Genomic DNA, 20,899 nt, shown 5'->3' with positions numbered 1-20,899 from the left:
CGCGGGGTAGTACTGAGATTGACACCAATTCAAGCATTGTATGTGATTAATTTCAGTGATCTCACGGGAACCAATGTCTCCGTCTCCGCACGCTGTTGGTCCTCATCTCATCGATGTATTAGAGACTCTGAGATGATACAAGAAGATATTTTATTGATGTTATTTTCTATAGCAGCCGTTTTCTAGTTGTAAAACGTCTTGCGAAAGTACCATCGTGTTAGATACATCAAATCTGCATTCGCGCAGGCTGCCATTAGTAACGATTATTGGGAAGTTACAAACTGATCGAAAGTTATATGTCATCACCTTAGACAACACTTATATTAAAAGCAAGTGCGTAGTTGTATTTGTAATCTTTCTAGCGAAGAGTCGATGAGTCTGGTTTCTACTTGTCCATCGGTGCGGAGAAGTTTTGGAGGGTAAATTTTATTCTGTTTATGTGTACAGTGTTAGGAAGAGTACGAAGGTTAATGCACGCTTGCAAGTTGAGTCACCTTGTTTCAGGCTGTGCTATGAATGTTAAGGTATTCACAATTTCCAATTCTCCATTGGAATATACCAGTACTACGCAAGCGAGGGAATGAAGTTCAGCGTGAACCAGTGAAGAAAGAAGACAAATTCCTGATAAATCAGATAAATGTAACAGAAACTTAGACATGGAAGTAACACGGAAGGCATTCAGAGAATAGTGCTTCGAAGCGGTGGAGAAGATGGTTCAGAAAAAATCCAATACGTTTTAAGAACGGGGTCAGGTAACCAAGAATAATCAAGATTCTGAAATAAAAACACGACGCACGGAGGTGTATGAAATTTTACCTGACGCGCATAGTTTGAAGCTACAGGATCAGAAAGAGTCGAACAGAGTTGTGCTAGTCGCGAATCGACACCGCCGCCAATTGTTGCCTCTGATTAGCGGACCTGCCTGGAGAGTACCGATAGATTTTAGAGAACGTGCGGATATAAAAGATGCAGAACAGTTCAAAAACGCACAACAAACGATAAATTTCATAAACAGAGAAACGTTATATGCGTTGACAAAAGAAAAAGAGAGCAGCAAATATTCAACGAGAAATAACGAAAAAGAACAGGGAGTGGTTCGCTACGACAGAGTAGAAAAAAGTCACGAATTAACGGAAAGATTATGTCGAATTAGGTGACATCCGCCCCGTGCCTATCTGACAGAAATTACTACTGTGCGTACCGGTACAGAATCCTGTGATGCAGATAAGGAAGAATTTCGAAAATACTATATGGCGATATAGGAACTTCCACTGTTTCCGAATAGTGACAATAATTCATTTGAATACCAAATTAATTGCAGATGACTTCCACGAAACAACTGTCAGACCTTGGCTGTAGGCAATGAAATTCCGTTTTTCTTTTCTTTTATTAACATTTTAGAGGGGAAGCCGCCATGAATATGAGAACAATAGCAAATACAAGCCGGGAATTCTACTAAATTACGAGAGTATTCCTGGAAAGCTACTGGTCAAAAGCAAAATAAGAAGTCAACAATAATGATGAACGAAAATCATGTAGGACTGAGATCGGCCGACCCGTTTCAATACATTAAAGACACGATAGGAAGGAATAAGTTCTTGGATGTGGCATGTTCGCCTTCGGAACTGATACAGATTTGTTCGACTAAATTACCGAATCAATTTAGAAGAGAGATATAATCGCTGGTAGGCATATGTGTTATATAAAACGATTCCAGCAGTTGTTACCTGAGTACGACAGGAGTGAAAAGCGCACTCATCGATACACTTATGAACAACCATATTTCCAAAGTGTTAACCACAAGAAAATAAACCCTAGTGGGAGTAAGACTTCCACCACAGGGAAATTAGATCAGATGGGTAGGACCAACAATGGAAGACGATAGCAGAAATTTCTACAGATACAACAGCAAATACGATGCAAGAGGAAAATATGAAAGGTGGAATGACGGGAGAAGTGATGGAGCGGGAGAACGAGCTGGAATACGAATAACTGTAGACAAAGGACCTGATCAAAGACAGACTCCAAAGATTTAGGATCCAAGGAATGAAGGACGAGGTTGGCTAGTTGAAGTCACTCCAGAACAAGCAGTGTGACATTCAGAGACAGCTACAATCTTGTACATTGATTTTATAGAGATTAGGAAGTCGCTATTATCAAGAGAAGTATAAAAAGATAAAGGAAAGTAAGTATGCAGGTATCCGATTGCAAACTTAAGATTAAATAATAAGCTAGTTCGATTTGTATAGCGCTGGAAGATTTCATTGGGCGATGAATGGTTAAAATTTATTTTAACGGTCTTGTAATTTTATCACAAACAGTAACACAAGTATTGTCCTAAAGAAATGGTTACGACAAATAGTGATCCATGGAGCTGTATTTACTAACAATTTACTGTATAAATAATAGCTAGTCTGAAAGATTAATTGCAGAGCCGTTGCGCGACCGGTAGCTTGTGCCACGTCTCCTGGAACACGATCTTTGGCGAGAAGGCGAGTGTGGCAGGTTTCCGCGAGTGGCGTTCGGGCCGTTTTCCGGGAGAGGCAAGAAGGCAGCACGGACAACGCAGGTGAGCAGGCAACAGACTGGGTGTTTACTCTACTACCAGTGTGACTTCCAAGTAGGTCTGGCTGAGTGTCTTCTGGACACGAGTGACGTGTACCGGAAATGGGAGTGGAAACATTATTCCTGTGCCCTATCAGGTGGGTGGTGGGTTGTCGTCATCCAACTATCTTCTGGTGATTCCAAGTTGTTCCTCTCTTTGTCACCCCACAAAAGTTTTGGACGCTCAGTGAGCGACTTTTTGTTCGTTGTTTCGGTACCGAGACGACATAAAATTCGTAAGGATTAACCTCGCTCCCCACTGCGAACTTGATAATTGTGACTGGTTCGGTTCCTTCGCGTGAACGTGTCTAACTGCCTCCTGTTGTAGTTGTTCCCTGTTCCTACGCCTTTCCAGGCGATTTCAGGACCCTATCGCTAGTATGAAAACATGTTATTGTGTTGTTGTGGTCCTCAGCCCGAAGACTGGTTCGAAGTAGCTCTCCATGCTGCTCTATCCTGTGGAAGCCTGTTCTTCTCCGAAGAATTACTTCAACCTACATCTTTCTGATTCTGCTTACTGTATTCATCTCTTGGTCTCACTCTACGATTTTTACCCTGCAAACTTCCCTCCTGCTCTAGCTTAGTGATCCCTTTACGTTTCAGAACGAGTCCTATCAACTGATCCCTTCTTCTGATCGAACTACTCGTGTCTCCAAACTTCTGTTTAGTATCTCCCCGTGATCTAGGGGTAGCGTCTTTGATTCACAATCAAAACGTCTTCGGTCCCGGGTTCGATCCCCGCCACTGCCTAAATTTTGATAAATAATCATCATTGGCGGCCGAAGACTTCCGGCATAAGAAGTCAGCCTCATTCTGCCAACGGCCTTGTCAAAGAGGGCGGAGGAGCGAATAGAGGCTCAGGGCACTCTCTTGTCCTAGGGGTGGGAAATTGCCCCTCAATGTGGAAGAATCAGCAATGATTAACGACATAAGGATGCAGAAGGCAATAGGAACCTCTGCATTAAAGACACGTAACGTGTATCCACAAGACATGTAGCCTGTGATTGAAGAAGTGTCATGATGATCTCTCCATTGGCAACAGATTCCGGAATAGTCCCCCATTCGGATCTCCGGGAGGGGACTGCCAAAGGGAGGTTACCATGAGAAAAAGATTGAATTATCAACGAAAGGATAACGTTCTACGAGTCGGGGCGTGGAATGTCAGAAGCTTGAACGAGGTAGGGAAACTAGAAAAACTCAAAAGGGAAATGCAAAGGCTCAATATACATATACACTCCTGGAAATGGAAAAAAGAACACATTGACACCGGTGTGTCAGACCCACCATACTTGCTCCGGACACTGCGAGAGGGCTGTACAAGCAATGATCACACGCACGGCACAGCGGACACACCAGGAACCGCGGTGTTGGCCGTCGAATGGCGCTAGCTGCGCAGCATTTGTGCACCGCCGCCGTCAGTGTCAGCCAGTTTGCCGTGGCATACGGAGCTCCATCGCAGTTTTTAACACTGGTAGCATGCCGCGACAGCGTGGACGTGAACCGTATGTGCAGTTGACGGACTTTGAGCGAAGGCGTATAGTGGGCATGCGGGAGGCCGGGTGGACGTACCGCCGAATTGCTCAACACGTGGGGCGTGAGGTCTCCACAGTACATCGATGTTGTCGCCAGTGGTCGGCGGAAGGTGCACGTGCCCGTCGACCTGGGACCGGACCGCAGCGACGCACGGATGCACGCCGAGACCGTAGGATCCTACGCACCGCCACTTCCCAGCAAATTAGGGACACTGTTGCTCCTGGGGTATCGGCGAGGACCATACGCAACCGTCTCCATGAAGCTGGGCTACGGTCCCGCACACCGTTAGGCCGTCTTCCGCTCACGCCCCAACATCGTGCAGCCCGCCTCCAGTGGTGTCGCGACAGGCGTGAATGGAGGTACGAATGGAGACGTGACGTCTTCAGTGATGAGAGTCGCTTCTGCCTTGGTGCCAATGATGGTCGTATGCGTGTTTGGCGCCGTGCAGGTGAGCGCCACAATCAGGACTGCATACGACTGAGGCACACAGGGCCAACACCCGGCATCATGGTGTGGGGAGCGATCTCCTACACTGGCCGGACACCACCGGTGATCATCGAGGGGACACTGAATAGTGCACGGTACATCCAAACCGTCATCGAACCCATCGTTCTACCATTCCTAGACCGGCAAGGGAACTTGCTGTTCCAACAGGACAATGCACGTCCGCATGTATCCCGTGCCACCCAACGTGCTCTAGAAGGTGTAAGTCAACTACCCTGGCCAGCAAGACCTCCGGATCTGTCCCCCATTGAGCATGTTTGGAACTGGATGAAGCGTCGTCTCACGCGGTCTGCACGTCCAGCACGAACGCTGGTCCAACTGAGGCGCCAGGTGGAAATGGCATGGCAAGCCGTTCCACAGGACTACATCCAGCATCTCTACGATCGTCTCCATGGGAGAATAGCAGCCTGCATTGCTGCGAAAGGTGGATATACACTGTACTAGTGCCGACATTGTGCATGCTCTGTGCCTGTGGTTCTGTCAGTGTGATCATGTGATGTATCTGACCCCAGGAATGTGTCAATAAAGTTTCCCCTTCCTGGGACAATGAATTCACGGTGTTCTTATTTCAATTTCCAGGAGTGTAGTAGGGGTCATTGAAGTGAAGCGGAATGACGACAAGGATTTCTGGTCAGATGAGTATAGGGTAATATCAACAGCAGCAGAAAATGGTATAACAGATGTAGGATTCGTTATGAATAGGAAGGTAGGGCAGAGCGTGTGTTACTGTGAACAGTTCAGTGACCGGGTTGTTCTAATCAGAATCGACAGCAGACCAACACCGGCAACGATAGTTCAGGTATACATGCCGACGTCGCAAGCTGAAGAAGAACAGATAGAGAAAGTGTATGAGGATATTGAAAGGGTAATGCAGTACGTAAAGGGGGACGAAAATCTGATAGTCATGGGTGACTGGAATGCAGTTGTAGGGGAAGGAGTAGAAGATGAGGTTACAGGAGTATATGGGCTTGGGACAAGGAATGAAAGAGGAAAAAGACTAATTGACTTCTGTAACAAGTTTCAGCTAGTAATAGCGAATACCCTGTTCAAGAATGACAAGAGGAGGAGGTATACTAGGAAAAGGGAGGGAGATACGGAAAGATTTCAATTAGACTACAACATTGTCAGACAGAGATCCCGAAATCAGATACTGGATTGTAAAGCGTACCCAGGAGCAGATATAGACTCTGATCACAATATAGTGGTGATGAAGAGTAGGCTGAAGTTCAAAACATTAGTCAGGAAGAATCAATACGCAAAGAAGTGGGATACGGAAGTACTAAGGAATGACGAGATACGTTTGAAGTTCTCTAACGCTATAGATACAGCAATAAGGAATAGCGCAGTAGGCAATACAGTTGAAGAGGAATGGACATCTCTAAAAAGGGCCATCACAGTAGTTGGGAAGGAAAACATAGGTACAAAGAAGGTAGCTGCGAAGACACAATGGGTAACAGAAGAAATGCTTCAGTCGATTGATAAAAGGAGGAAGTACAAACATGTTTCGGGAAAATCAGGAATACAGAAATACAAGTCGCTGAGGAATGAAATAAATAGGAAGTGCAGGGAAGCTAAGACAATATGGCTGCAGGAAAAATGTGAAGACATCGAAAAAGATATGATTGTCGGAAGGACAGACTCAGCATACAGGAAAGTCAAAACAACCTTTGGTGACATTAAAAGCAACGGTGGTAACATTAAGAGTGCTACGGGAATTCGAGTGTTAAATGCAGAGGAGAGAGCAGATAGGTGGAAAGAATACATTGAAAGCCTCTATGAGGGTGAAGATTTGTCTGATGTGATAGAAGAAGAAACAGGAGTCGCTTTAGAAGAGATAGGGGATCCAGTATTAGAATCGGAATTTAAAAGAACATTGGAGGACTTACGGTCAAATAAGGCAGAAGGGATACATAACATTCCATCAGAACTTCTGAAATCACTGGGGGAAGTGGCAACAAAAAGACTATTCACGTTGGTGTGTAGAATATATGAGTCTCGCGATATACCATCTGACATTCGGAAAAGCATCATCCACACAATTCCGAATACGGCAAGAGCTGACAAGTGCGAGGATTGTCGCACAATCAGCTTAACAGCTTATGCATTGAAGCTGCTTACAAGAATAATATACAGAAGAATGGAAAAGAAAATTGAGAATGCGCTAGGTGACGATCAGTTTGGCTTTTTTTCATAGGATTTGTCAACCTGGAAAAAGCGTTCGACAATATAAAATGGTGCAAGCTGTTCGAGATTCCGAAAAAAGTAGGGGTAAGCTATAGGGAGAGATGGGTCATATACAATATGTACAACAACCAAGAGGGAATAATAAGAGTGGACGATCGAGAACGAAGTGCTCGTATTAAGGAGGGTGTAAGACAAGGCAGTAGCCTTTCGCCCCTACCCTTCAATCTGTACATCGAGGAAGCAATGATGGAAATAAAAGAAAGGTTCAGGAGTGGAATTAAAGTAGGAGGTGAAAGGATATCAATGATACGATTCGCTGATGACATTGCTATCCTGAGTGAAAGTGAAGAAGAATTAAATGATTTGCTGAACGGAATTAACAGTCTAATGAGTACACAGTATGGTTTGAGAGTAAATCAGAGAAAGATGAAGGTAATGAGAAGTAGTAGAAATGAGAACAGCGAGAAACTTAACATCAGGATTGATGGTCACGAAATCAATGAAGTTGAGGAATTCTGCTACCTAGGCAGTAAAATAACCAATGACGGACGGAGCAAGGAGGACATCAAAAGCAGACTCGCTATGGCAAAAAGGCATTTCTGGCCAAGAGAAGTCTACTAATATCAAATACCGGCCTTAACTTGAGAAAGAAATTTCTGAGGATGTACGTCTCGAGTACAGCATTGTATGGTAGTGAAACATGGACTGTGGGAAAACCGGAACAGATGAGAATCGAAGCATTTGAGATGTGGTGCTATAGACGAATGTTGAAAATTAGGTGGACAAATAAGGTAAGGAATGAGGAGGTTCTACGCAGAATCGGAGAGGGAAGGAATATGTGGAAAACACTGATAAGGAGAAGGGACAGGATGATAGGACATCTGCTAAGACATGAGGGAATGACTTCCATGGTACTAGAGGGAGCTGTAGAGGGCAAAAACTGTAGAGGAAGACAGAGATTGGAATACGTCAAGCAAATAATTTGGACGTTATGACAGGAAAGGAATTCATGACGGGTCGCAACAACCCAGTCAGTAGACTGATGACCAAAAAAAAATCTCCCCATCAGTCACATGATCTACCCATCTCAGCAGTCTTCTGTAGGACCAGATTTCCGAAGCTTCTACTCTCCTCGTCCTCTGACATGTGTGAAACTGATCTATCTTCCTACCACAGTGTCGCAAGTACGCTTAGGAGTGTTTTAGGTATTCGTAGTTGAACCTACGGCCTGCAAAGTAGGAAGATACCATCACACATTTCCAGAGTTCTGAAGAGTGCAGCACTACTGACAGTGATGTATTCTGACAATTAGGTCAATTTTGGTTCCACTACACTCCTGGTACACGTAACGTTACCGCTAACGGAAATTAGTGTACGGGTAGAGGCATAACTATATGTTAGCAAGAATAAATATCTCCGATTTTCATTATCAAAGGTAACCTTTTCTCTAAGTATGACCTCATAATATGATAATATCATAATTATAATACGTACAGGATGGTAAATTATTAATATCAGGTCTTCCCAAATGTGAAGCCCAATTCCTGTCTATTCTAAGACTCTCTAATAGTACAAACATGAATGTAGGTTGATAAAGTACAAATAAATTAGTCATTATTGGTACCAGAGATATCAATTACGTTAAACTGCACAATGAAGATAGCCAAAATTGCATGGGAGTCAGTAAAGAGCAATGAAAAAGAAGTACACAGTAAAACAATTACTTAAGAGTATAAAATGCTCTACAGTGGCTGATCATCCCCATTCCCTAAATCAGGTGTCTCGCGTTTCTGCTTCAGTTAAGCTCAACAATCATGAATATGTTTAACTACAGGTCCACCCACTAAGATTGGGATGATGATGAAGTCCCATACTCCGAGGAGCGTAGGGGACGATGCGGGAGACCTGCACCGCCGACTAGGCAAGGCCGTAGCGGAAGTGGTTTGCCATTGCCTTCCTCCGACCGTAATGGGGATGAATGATGATGAAGACGACACAACACCCAGTCACCTCGAGGCAGGGATTGGGATAATGTTGGGGAATGTAAAGGGTGACCTCGGGTTATGGAAGCCAGGCATTAACAACTTACCACGCGAGTGTGAGATGTCATACATTGGCCAGACCACCAGCATTGTGGACATCAGGTGTAAATAACACTAGTGGCACGCCAGACTCAGACAGTCGGCAAAATCTGCCATTGCAGAACACTATTTGGAGCTCGGTCAATTGATGAACTACAATGACACACAGACCATTATATATTGGGACAATGTCATAAACGAGTCCATCGAGTTCCAGATCACGGACCATATCATCAACTGTGACACTGGATACCAGCTCAGCACAGCCTGGGACCAGGATCTTGAACTTCTGGAACCCAACGCTAAACATATCGATATTTCACAAGAAACAGGAGTGCGGACCGAGAAAACAGCCACGAGACAGAGCACCAGGCACTACAGATTGGTCCTAACACTCCTGAGAGAACGACCATGACCTTAGAGGACTGCCAAATCGAGCGCTCACGTCGGCCGGAACACCAGCGACCGGAGGGAACCATTTGGGCCGCTCCTCACAAGCGCGAACTGCAAACGAAACATTCGACGTGGCCCAGACCAGTTACGAAGCGCCCAGCAAGAAACAGAAGCGGAGACCAAAGAAACAGCCAGGATACAGAGCACTAGACACTACAGTCGATGACCGCGACCCCAGAATGCAGCTGACCAGGGAGTGGACGGCAGTCGAAACACCAGCAACCAGAGAGGACCATTGGAATCGCCTCTGGCTGGCGCGGACCGCGGAGGAAACACCCGATGCGGCGCGGACCGAGTAGGGAGCGCCCAGCAACAGGGATATATACTGGACTCGATCCGATTAAGGCAATTCTCGCGTAGCATCTGAAAAAGACAGTGAGTTACGCCGTCGAAATATCGTGTGATAACGACGCGAACATAGGTAATTTATCATTAGCTTTGCATTGGGAAAACAAGTTCTCCGAAATCACAGTTAGCTTGCATCGGCTGTCTACGACTACACTCATTGGGATTTCTGCTACAATGGCCTTCACAACCGTTTGAATGTCGACCGGTTTGCCATGTTATTCCTCATCTTCCAGCATTAAAGCATCTTCTATTGCATAATACGTTAGTCGTTCCACGATTTTTATCTGCGAATTCGAACCTTCTGTCAGGTATGCCTCTACCACTATCTCTCTCTTTTCTACTATTTCTTCTCCACATTTAACTTTGTCTTCTCTCAAATCAACTACATTTACCGCTTTTTTCTTCGAGGAAACTCCCAAATAATCGCATCTAAATGCCCTTATTATATCTCTGTAACTTCCATCATTGTACACATAGGAACCTGTGCCCAATTTTAATTTATCTTAAATTCCGTCGACTGTGCATTATCATCTTTGAGTTCGTCTTCCCTGGTCTCAGCCTCAAGTGACCCTACAATCAAATCCTAATTACTTCGTCCCCATTCCTATCTCCTGTTGTTCCTGCATTTGCTAGTAATTTCTCTTCGTCAGTATCCTTCCAATTAAATCCTTTCCAACAAGATGTTTTCCTGCCTCTGATATCTGCGATTCTATTTCCTCATTTATTATCTGTGTGACAAAATGTTTATTTCTCTTGACGCTACCTTATCCTCTTGGAATTGGCTCTCCCTAGTTTCAGTAATGAATAACTCTACAATGTTAACTACTTTGCCTTTTAACTCGACTTCTGTTATGCCTGCTTAATTTTGTGCCTTTACTCCGTTTTCTACGAAATCATCCCAGCTAATTCCTGTCCAACCTGATGTTTGCGGCATCTCAACCTCTTTCGGTCCCTGCGGTTTTGTTCCTTAACTTTCACCTCTAGTGATAAGGTATTTATTTCTTTCATTGCGTTGCTGCTACTTGCTTGGGTAGGTGAGCTGTTCTTCTTGACTTGGGCTCTCTCTCGTCAATTCGAACGTTTATCGGGTTTTGGTGGCCCTTTCTCCACGTCTTCTTTCGGTCCTCCAGTAACCGTTGTGATTGTCGTTATTCCATCTGTGGCAATTACTGCCATTCCTGGGTGGACAACCACTGCCATTTCTTGGTCCGTATCTGTATCCATTTCTCTATAGGAATCGACTGTCATTTCTTGGCGCGAAGTTATCACGCAGTTCGTAATAGCTGACATTCCTTCGTGCGGTCTCTGGCGCGTTTCGCGGTCTTTCTTTCAGGTTTTTACGCGGGTTTCGCCTTTTTCTTGCCACATCTTCCGAGAATAGGAATCCTAGTTCTCTCAAAATTCCTTTGAAGGTTTCCACGTCATTGCCTCCGCGCCTTACAATGACTGTTGGTATTTAAGTGGCAACATAATGGTACACAATTTAATCAATTCTCCATCGCTGTATGGCTTCGAAAAATTTCACAGGGCTCTTCTCTCCGGAATTCTCGCAGTATGGATTTTGTAGTAGTTCATACTTCATTCTATTTTGCGCTTCATTCATCCAATAGCGTGAGAGAAGCTTATCTCTGAAATCTTCATATGATCGACATGTTTCTGCTACTGTTCCTCATACATATGGACTCACATGGAGTCTAGTTTTGTGCTAATGTCCAGTGTTCTGGTAGTCCTACTCCGAATTGATCAATGAAGATTCGTGGATACAGCGAGTTTCCTTCACGGAAATTCTGAAACTTCCTTACAGTGAGGAAATGATCGTTGTCTAACCTCGTCATGGTACAGTACGAAACTCGAGAGTCCTCACAACTTCCGCTCCCGACCATTTCAGATTGTGGTAAATCCATTGAATATTGCCCACCGTAACTTTCGCCTAGTCTTGCATGATATTGTTGTAATGGAATGCAATGACTTTCTTCCGTCGGCTCTGCGCGAGTGACGGTATGCATTACGCTATAACTTCCGTGCCCTAGCATTTCCCTATCACCTATTGGCTCGGTGTCTAGCCTGGCTAATCTTGGCACTTCATCATGTGGTCTGAATCGTACCGAAAAGTATGCTTGAGGTGTCCGATGTCTTCATGGTGCCGTCTGCTCGTCGTAAGTATCGGAACGTGCCGGTGGTACAGCAGGTGGTCGGCTATCGCGTAAATTCTGCTCCGCCTGTGAGTGGAATTGTATTTGCGTGAAATCTTTTTCCATTCCTTTTGAATCTTCTTGCCTTTATGGTGGCGTTATTGACTTGGAAGTTATTACGGATTCAGAACTTGTACGATCTAGATCACTTCGCTCTTGTATATTTTGCAACAGTTCTTCTCTGAGCCATTCGAACTGGTTCTTCATTTTCGCTTCTATTCTAACGATGCGAGCATCGTGCCTCTTAAGAACAGCGCTATTGCAACATACTGTCTTTAACTATTTGTCGTACTGTACCGCTGCTTGGTGTGTCATTGTTTTCATCTGTTCGGCTATTTTTGCGATTTCAACATCACTACCATCGCGCAATGTTTTGATTTCCGCCTGTGTGTCGTCAGGCAACTTTTCTGTTTCGGTCTGGGCCTCATCCCTCAATGGCTACACGTGGACTTCAACCTTGTCAAAATCTGTTCTTAAGTGCGTGTCACCTATTATTAACTTTTCGATTGTCTCTTCCTCAGTGTGACGTAATTGTTCTGTGACTTCTGTGTTTGGTTTTTTAATTTCATGCAGTTGTTTCGCATTTTATGAATTCTTCTCACGTATTTCTTGCAGTTTCGCTGTTCCCGCACTCTGCTCACTCTGTTGACGTATCTATTGTTTTACTCTCCGCTTTGCTTCGTTATGGTGAGCCTTAATTTCTAGAGAATTTACGACAAATTAACGGGTCGTACTACCTCTTCTTCCAAAGCGCTTCATTGTGCATTTACATTCCCCTATCTATCCGCAACTGACTGCAGTGAACCATGCAGTGACACATTTCAGCTTGTATTCCCTGTACGCGATTATGAGGGCTCTAGTTCGTACATTTTCATGTAACTATGCCGTGTGACGTATTGATTTAAACGGAATTCTTTCAGGAATTCAGTGTAAGGTGCGTTATTTGTTAGACACCTTGCAGTCCATGTTTCACTTCCATACATGACTACACTCCATGCAAATACTGTCACAAATGACTTGCTTACAGATAAATCTACACTTAATGTGAACAAATTTCTCTTCCTCAGAAACGCTTTTCTTGCCGTTGTCAATCGACATTTCATATCCTTTCTACTTCATCATGATCAGTTATAAAGTATTTAGCTGCCCGAATGGTAAAACCCTACTTTAGGTATAAGTATCTGGTTTCCTAACCTCATCCCATCGGCGTCACCTTATTTAAATCGAGAACATGCCTTTATTCTTGTGTTGCTTCTGTTGATGTTCATCTTACATCCTCTTTTCAGTTCACATCTGAATCATAATTTCATTTCTCTTTTCAAAACAAAATAAGATTAGTGTAAATGTAGGGACAGAAGAATTTATTTCCTCTCTGCTATTGAGTTTCTGTAGAGACAGAGGTCTTATACTACTGCTTCCACCATATTCTGAAGTTGTAAGCCTCATAGGCCTGCCCCTCTTTCACAATCACTATTCCAGGTCAGATGAAAAGGAGGAGATTAATGTCAAACTTCCCATCAACAGCGGGGACATTAAAGACGGAACACAAGCTCAGCTCACGGATGATGGAGAAGGCATTCAAACTGTCCTTTCAAAGCAACTATCCACGCATTTCCCTTAAGCGACTTAGGAAAATCACGGGAAACCTGAATCTGGGAGGTGGGACGCAGTTTGAACCGTCGTCCTCCAGAATGCTAGTCCAGGTGCTAACTACTGTGCTACCGCCCTCGGTTTGTTCCAAATAGGACATGCGCCGTGTATGTACTGCTGCGCTTGGATTGAATGCGCCTTAAGACTCCGAACACCTAATCAGAATGCAAACAACTACGTCCCATAACAGGCACTGCTGAATTTTGTGGAATTTAACGGAATGAGTGAGTTACAGTATGTCACTGCATAATGTGAGACATTTTTTTATTCTCTACATTTATCGGAAAATAGTCTCAGTTCAGTGAAGTATTCGGGGTTTCACTTATGTATTTGCTTGGAAAGCTGTATATACTGCCAGGACTTTCACATACATGCCCTTCGTGCTATAGGTAGATAGTGCTTATCATACATATTACGCTCTGAATTCAGGACACATTCACTATTAGCTGTCCACAGTAAAGTACCTGCTGTACGTGTATTATACGAAGGGAAATACTCTGTAACAAGTCATATGAAAGATTTGGTACTCTACTTTTTGCAGTCTTATGAGTCCTCGTAATTCATCGCAATGTAAAGCAATTCACTGTTCTGCGTGTGAATTATTAATGCAGATCCTGCAGTATGCTTTCCATCAAATGTTAAGATGGGGAGATTGTAGCTTCACCTTCAACATTTCGCATGTGCAACGTGGCTACACCTGAGAATACCAGAACTCGTAATTTAAGCCCTGATGGTAATAATCCCATTAACTCCAATAAATGACGCCCACATCTGGCTGTCTTTTCAGAAAATCACTTCCACATACGCTTCATCGACTGTTCGCCATCCAAGTACTGTAGCATCTTCCCGTCATAATTGGCCAGGTTTTCAAAGAAAGATTCAACGTGCTTCCTTATTTTCATCTCAACAGCGTAAGCCGTGCTGTTTGGAATGACCTCTTCCCATGTTACGTGGCTTTCAAATCAGGCAACCTTTCTTAGTCGATTAGTGCTTAAAGAAGCTGAGAGGAAAGCATCAAAACGTACCCCATTCCTCCTCTGTTTTGAGTAAATGACGTTCAAAGGAAGCTACGTTTTATCTGTTTGCCACAGGTGTGTATTGTACATTCATCACTATTTCAACGTAAATTTATCTAAAATTATTCTTGAGTGCTCGTCTATAGCCCTTGCCTACGAAGATACTAAAGCGCTCGTACGAGTCTTTGTCTTAGTGCTTACTTTCGGGTGAGTTCTAATTCGCACTTTTTCCTGTGGACATGCTAGCAAGCAGTAGAGCAACAGAATTTTGGTTGCCCTCATAACTGCACTTAGCTCGTTGACGGAAAAAAAACCAGCACCAATAAGGGTTGTGCGGCATTAACGAAAGCTGGTAAACGTGTTTATATACGAGAAAGATGACGTCTATTCAGATTTCGCGCCAGTCACATGAGAATCACGCTAATAGCACTACCTTGAGGATACATATCAGGTCCGCCACAGATATCTACATCTACATACATACTCCGCAATCCATCATACGGTGCGTGGTGGAGGGTACTTCATACCACAACTAGCATCTTCTCTCCCCGTTCCACTCCCAAACAGAACGAGGAAAACATGACTTCTTATATGCCTCTGTACGAGCCGTAATCTCTCTTATCTTATCTTTGTGGTCTTTCCGCGAAATGTAAGTTGGCGGCAGTAAAATTGTATTGTAGTCAGCCTCTAATGCTGGTTCTCTAAATTTCCTCAGTAGCAGTTCACGAAAAGAACGCCTCCTTTCCTCTAGAGACTCCCACCCGAGTTCCTGAAGCATTTCCGTAACACTCGTGTGATGATCAAACCTACCAGTAACAAATCCAGCAGCCCGCCTCTGAATTGCTTCTATGTCCTCCCTCAATCCGACCTGATAGGGGTTCCAAACGCTGGAGCAGTACTCAAGATCAGGTCGCACCAGCGTTCTATAAGCGGTCTCCTTTACAGATGAACCGCATCTTCCCAAAATTCTACCAATGAACCGAAGACGACCATCCGTCTTCCCCACAACTGCCATTACATGCTTGTCCCACTTCATATCGCTCTGAAGTGTTAGGCTCAAATATTTAATCGACGTGACTGTATCAAGCGTTACACTACTCATGGAGTATTCAAATATTACAGGATTCTTTTTCCTATTCATCTGCATTAATTTACATTTATCTATATTTAGAGTTAGCTGCCATTCTTTACACCAATCACAAATCCTGTGCAATTCATCTTGTCTCCTCCTACAGTCACTCAACGACGACACCTTCCCGTACATCACAGCATCATCAGCAAACAGCCGCACATTGCTATCCACCCTATCCAAAAGATCATTTATGTAGATAGAAAACAACAGCGGACCTACCACACTTCCCTGGGGCACTCCAGATGATATCCTCACCTCCGATGAACACTCACCATCGCGGTCAACGTACTGGGTTCTATTACTTAAGAAGTCTTCGAGCCACTCACATACTTAGGAACTAATCCCATATGCTCGTACCTTAGTTATGAGTGTGCAGTGGGGCACCGAGTCAAACGCTTACCGGAAGTCAAGGAATATGGCATCCGTCTAATACCCTTCATCCATGGTTCGCAAGATATCATGTGAAAAAAGGGCGAGTTGCGTTTCGCAGGAGCGATGCTTTCTAAAGTCGTGCTGATGCATGGACAGCAACTTCTCTGTCTCAAGGAAATTCATCATATTCAAACTGAGAATATGTTCGAGAATCCTGCAACAAACCGATGTTAAGGATATTGGTCTGTAATTTTGAGGATCCGTCCTTCTACCCTCCTTATATGCAGGCGTCACCTGCGCTTTTTTCCAGTCGCTCGGGACTTTACGTTGGGCAAGAGATTCGCGATAAATGCAAGCTAAGTAAGGAGCCAATGCAGTAGAGTACTCTCTGTAAAACCGAATTGGAATCCCATCAGGACCTGGCGATTTATTTATTTTCAACCCATTCAGCTGCTTCACAACCCCAGGGATGTCTATCACTATGTCCTCCATACGGGAATCTGTACGAGACTCAAACGGTGGTATGTTTGTACGATCCTCCTGCGTGAAAGATTTCTCAGTTGCTAAATTTAAAATTTCAGCTTCCATTTTGTTGTCTTCCGTTGCCAGGCCAGACTGATCAGTGAGTGTCTGGATAAAAGCCTTCGACCCGCTTACCAATTTTACGTAAGACCAGAATTTCCTTGGGTTTTTAGCAAGATCTTTTGCTAAGGAATGACGGTGGCAGTCAGTGCTACTTATCTTTGAGATTGGAAATGGCGTATTCATGTTAGTCAAAAATGCCTTTAGGGCGACATAGTTGTAATTATTAACACCTCACTGAGTTTGAATGATGCCGTTAAACAAGGCTACAAGGAGATGAGTGTTCCCTGTGCGTTATTACAGAAGTCCTAGCAGAAATGTAATCACTGTACATTTACACGTAGTCACGAAAATGCGTAGTCGATAGAAGAGCGGGCTCCAGACAGCCACGTCGCACTACCGAGAATGAAGGCCATCATGTTTAGTATATGGCTCTTCAGTATAATACTGCATCCTTTAGTTATCAATTCTTAATTTTATTTCTAGGTTCTTGCAGATATTGTATATGATTCGTCTTTTTCTAGGACGTAGACCGAGCTAGATGGCACAATGGGGAGACACTTGCCTCACGTTGGAGAGAGTGGCAGTTCAAATACCAACATGACCAAACACACGTTTTCCGTACTTTCACCAAATCGGCTTAAGGAAATTTTACTGTGATTCTTTAGAGTAGCGCACTGATGAAAATCTCTGTCAAGCGTATATATTTGAATATTTGAGTGGTGTTTCTTCTGTCGGACATATTACACACAACCGACGCAATTCATGATGGCATGGCTGGTGCACATATTTATATGAAATAAGAAATGAATACAGGAAGAGAGGAGATGAATGATTTAACGGCGAATGTTGAAAATTTGTGCCTGGTCGGGACATGAACCTTGCTCAAACATCCCCAAACTGAGCTATGCTGTATCCATAATGACTTAGTCATCTATGCAATTTCTGACGTTCCTACCTTTATTTTATTGTATCCTAAAAGCATACTGCTGGGAATATAAAGTATCTTGTACCGCTTTAAATCGTCTAACGCTTTTCTCCAGTAATGATCCATATGACGAAGCCTCTGTTGTGCTTTACCATTCCGAAACTGAACATGTTAACGTCTGACAGATCCGCTATTTCATTTCCTCTATTCATTATTTGTTTCTACACGTTATATTCTTTAGCCTTCAGGCTGATTGCATCAGAGTCCTTGCATTTATCTGCTGATGGATAGACGTCACTTACCCTCACGGCCTTTGGTTCGAGTGTCATTCCTTCCAGAGAATAAGTATCTGATAATCAGTACTGCATCAAAGTGAGTCTGTAACAACAGTGCCTGACGCCTCTTCCGTTCCATCGCTCACTGCATTATTCCGCTTCTTACGTTCCTTTACATTTTTCGGTCAGGATTAATTCATAGATTTAAATTTTTCGCTCTGTTAAAAGTTGCCTGGTTATACTGCTAGCCTGTCAAAGAATCTGAAATAATTAGATATTAAACCTCTGTCATTATTATTTCATTTATCAACTTCACATTTAATATTTCAATGTTGCCATCATCAAATGCCGTAGTTGTTAACAAGCTTCCTTTTAATTCCTTCTTACACCCGCTTTGTAGGAACAGGTACATCCAATTTTTATTTTGTAATGATTGCTTAGTGGGATGGACAGTGTCTTGAAAGGAGGATATAAGATGAACATCAACAAAAGCAAAACGAGGATAATGGAATGTAGTCGAATTAAGTCGGGTGATGCTGCGGGAATTAGATTAAGAAATGAGACGCTTATAGAAGTAAATGTGTTTTGCTATTTGAGGAGGAAAATAACTGATGGTGGTCGAAGTACAGAGGATATAAAATGTAGACTAGCAATGGCAAGGAAAGTAATTGTGAAGAGGAGACATTTGTTAACATCGAGTATAGATTTAAGTGCCAGGAAGTCGATTCTGAAAGTATTTGTATGGAGTGTAGCCATGTATGGAAGTGAAACGCGGACGATACGTAGTTTAGACAAGAAGAGAATAGAAGATTTCGAAATGTGGTGCTACAGAAGAATGCTGAAGATTATAAGCGTAGATCACATTACTAATGAGGAGGTATTGAATAGAATTGAGGAGAAGAGAAATTTGTGCCAGACCTTGACTAGAAGAAGGGATCGGTTGGTAGGGCATATTCTGAGGCATCAAGGGATCACCAATTTAGTATTGGAGGGCAGCGTGGAGGGTAAAAATCGTAGAGGGAGACCAAGAGATGAATACACTAAACAGATTCAGAAGGATTTAGGTTGAAGTGGGTACTGGAAGATGAAGCTTGCACAGGATAGAGTAGCATGGAGAGCTGCATCATACCAGTCTCTGGAATGAGGACCACAACAACAACAACAACAACAACAATGATTGCTTTGCCTGTATCTCTCGCACAATCTGTGAAACTCCGTACCTGTAGCGTCATACGTTTTCTGGTCCATTCACTGTACACTATCTCTCATCCTGTACAGCGGAGTATCTGCATCACCGTAGGAGGCACTTCAAATATCATCATTTGACGAGATGCTTTCTTTTCTGTCTTCAAGATTCCTGTTGGATAGACACACAAGAACCTGGGGTAATAGCCGTTATTCCTGTGGTAGTCTTGAGCCCGAAGTCTAGGCGATGCATTTCCCCAGTCAAGTGATTCTGTGCAAATATATTCATGGCTACCGCTGCCTGTACAGGGTAGAGCCTGCTTACTGTGTTCTAGTCTTTGCCTCCTGCTCCAAATTTTATCACCACTTTCTACTTAACATGAACTATTCCTTAATGCCCCAGCAATCGCACTCTGAAAAACTCCTTCTTGTAATCAGGAAATACCATCGGATTTTTTTTCACCTCCGATTATATTCGGCAACTCAAAGTTTGTTGTTCTATCCGTTCAACTGCTCTACAGCATTGTTCACTAGTTTCACGTACAAAAAGTTTATATTTACTTCTTCTTCTGTTTTATCATCGGCATCTGATATAGTCCTGGATCTAGGTGGGTGGGGGGCATGGGGGTGCAAATGGGGTATCTGCCTTATCTGGCAATATCAGGGGACGCCGAATTCATGTTCTTGAAGCAAAAGAATCTTGTTTCACAAATCGCCTAGCATCCAGTGCACTTTGGTCTAGCGATTATTCATATGATTTTGAAACGCTTGCTAGTTGGTTTTCGAACATTTTTGAACACATTCTAAGTTGCTTGAACTGTTCACAGGCGTACTGCTGGTCTATAGTGTCCCAAACGGGCACTATATTTCAGCGAACAGACATGTCGCCATCGTCAGGTGCGCTGACGATCGGAGCTCCTGAAGGCGCCACCAAGACCCCCGACGCCAGCATCTCACCGACCGCTGGTGCGGGGGCGCGGACCGCGGAGAGAACGCCTCGCGAGGGAGGGGATTTAAGGCGGCCGCCGGCCCTCAGGAGCTCCGTTCGTCAGCGCACCTGACGATGGCGACATGTCTGATCGCCGAAATATTGTGCCTGTTGGACACTATCGACCGGCAGTACACCCGTGGACGGTTCGAGCAAGAAATACGCCAGGAGAAAGTGAGGAATCACAATATTCTAAGTTTATTTCAGAACGAAATATAAGACGATTTTTGAAAGCATGCATAACGTATGTGATGTCTGTGGCAGGGGAAACTGTACGAGTTGAGCCGAATGAACCCGAACGAGTGAATGCCTGCTGCTGTTTATTTATGTGGTTGAATGGGTGTGTGAACGATCAGTGTTGTTATAACTCTTAACGAAATCCATCGATTCAGATTACCAGAGTGAACGTCAACGACTAACAGGAATAAAGGGTAAAAAAGAGTAGACATTATCTTCAAAAATGGCTCTGAGCACTATGGGACTCAACTGCTGAGGCCATTAGTCCCCTAGAACTTAGAACTAGTTAAACCTAACTAACCTAAGGACATCACAAACATCCATGCCCGAGGCAGGATTCGAACCTGCGACCGTAGCGGTCTTGCGGTTCCAGACTGCAGCGCCTTTAACCGCACGGCCACTTCGGCCGGCACATTATCTTCTAGGTGCATCCAAAGAAATGAAGGTTTGATACAATTTTTTTGCCATATCACTACACTACCAGTTGCTTCATTCTCGGAATATCGCGGAAAACGTTGTGTACGATCACGTAATAACGCCTAACGGGAGAATAATCGCGGTATACCTGAAACTTTGATTGTGGTAGGGTTAGTGAAGTTTACCGGAGAATAAGTTTTGACAGTGGCAGGAACAGT

The sequence above is a fragment of the Schistocerca piceifrons genome, chromosome 5, assembly GCF_021461385.2.
Source record: "Schistocerca piceifrons isolate TAMUIC-IGC-003096 chromosome 5, iqSchPice1.1, whole genome shotgun sequence".
In the NCBI taxonomy this organism is placed as follows: domain Eukaryota; kingdom Metazoa; phylum Arthropoda; class Insecta; order Orthoptera; family Acrididae; genus Schistocerca; species Schistocerca piceifrons.
This window is presented reverse-complemented; position numbering follows the sequence as displayed.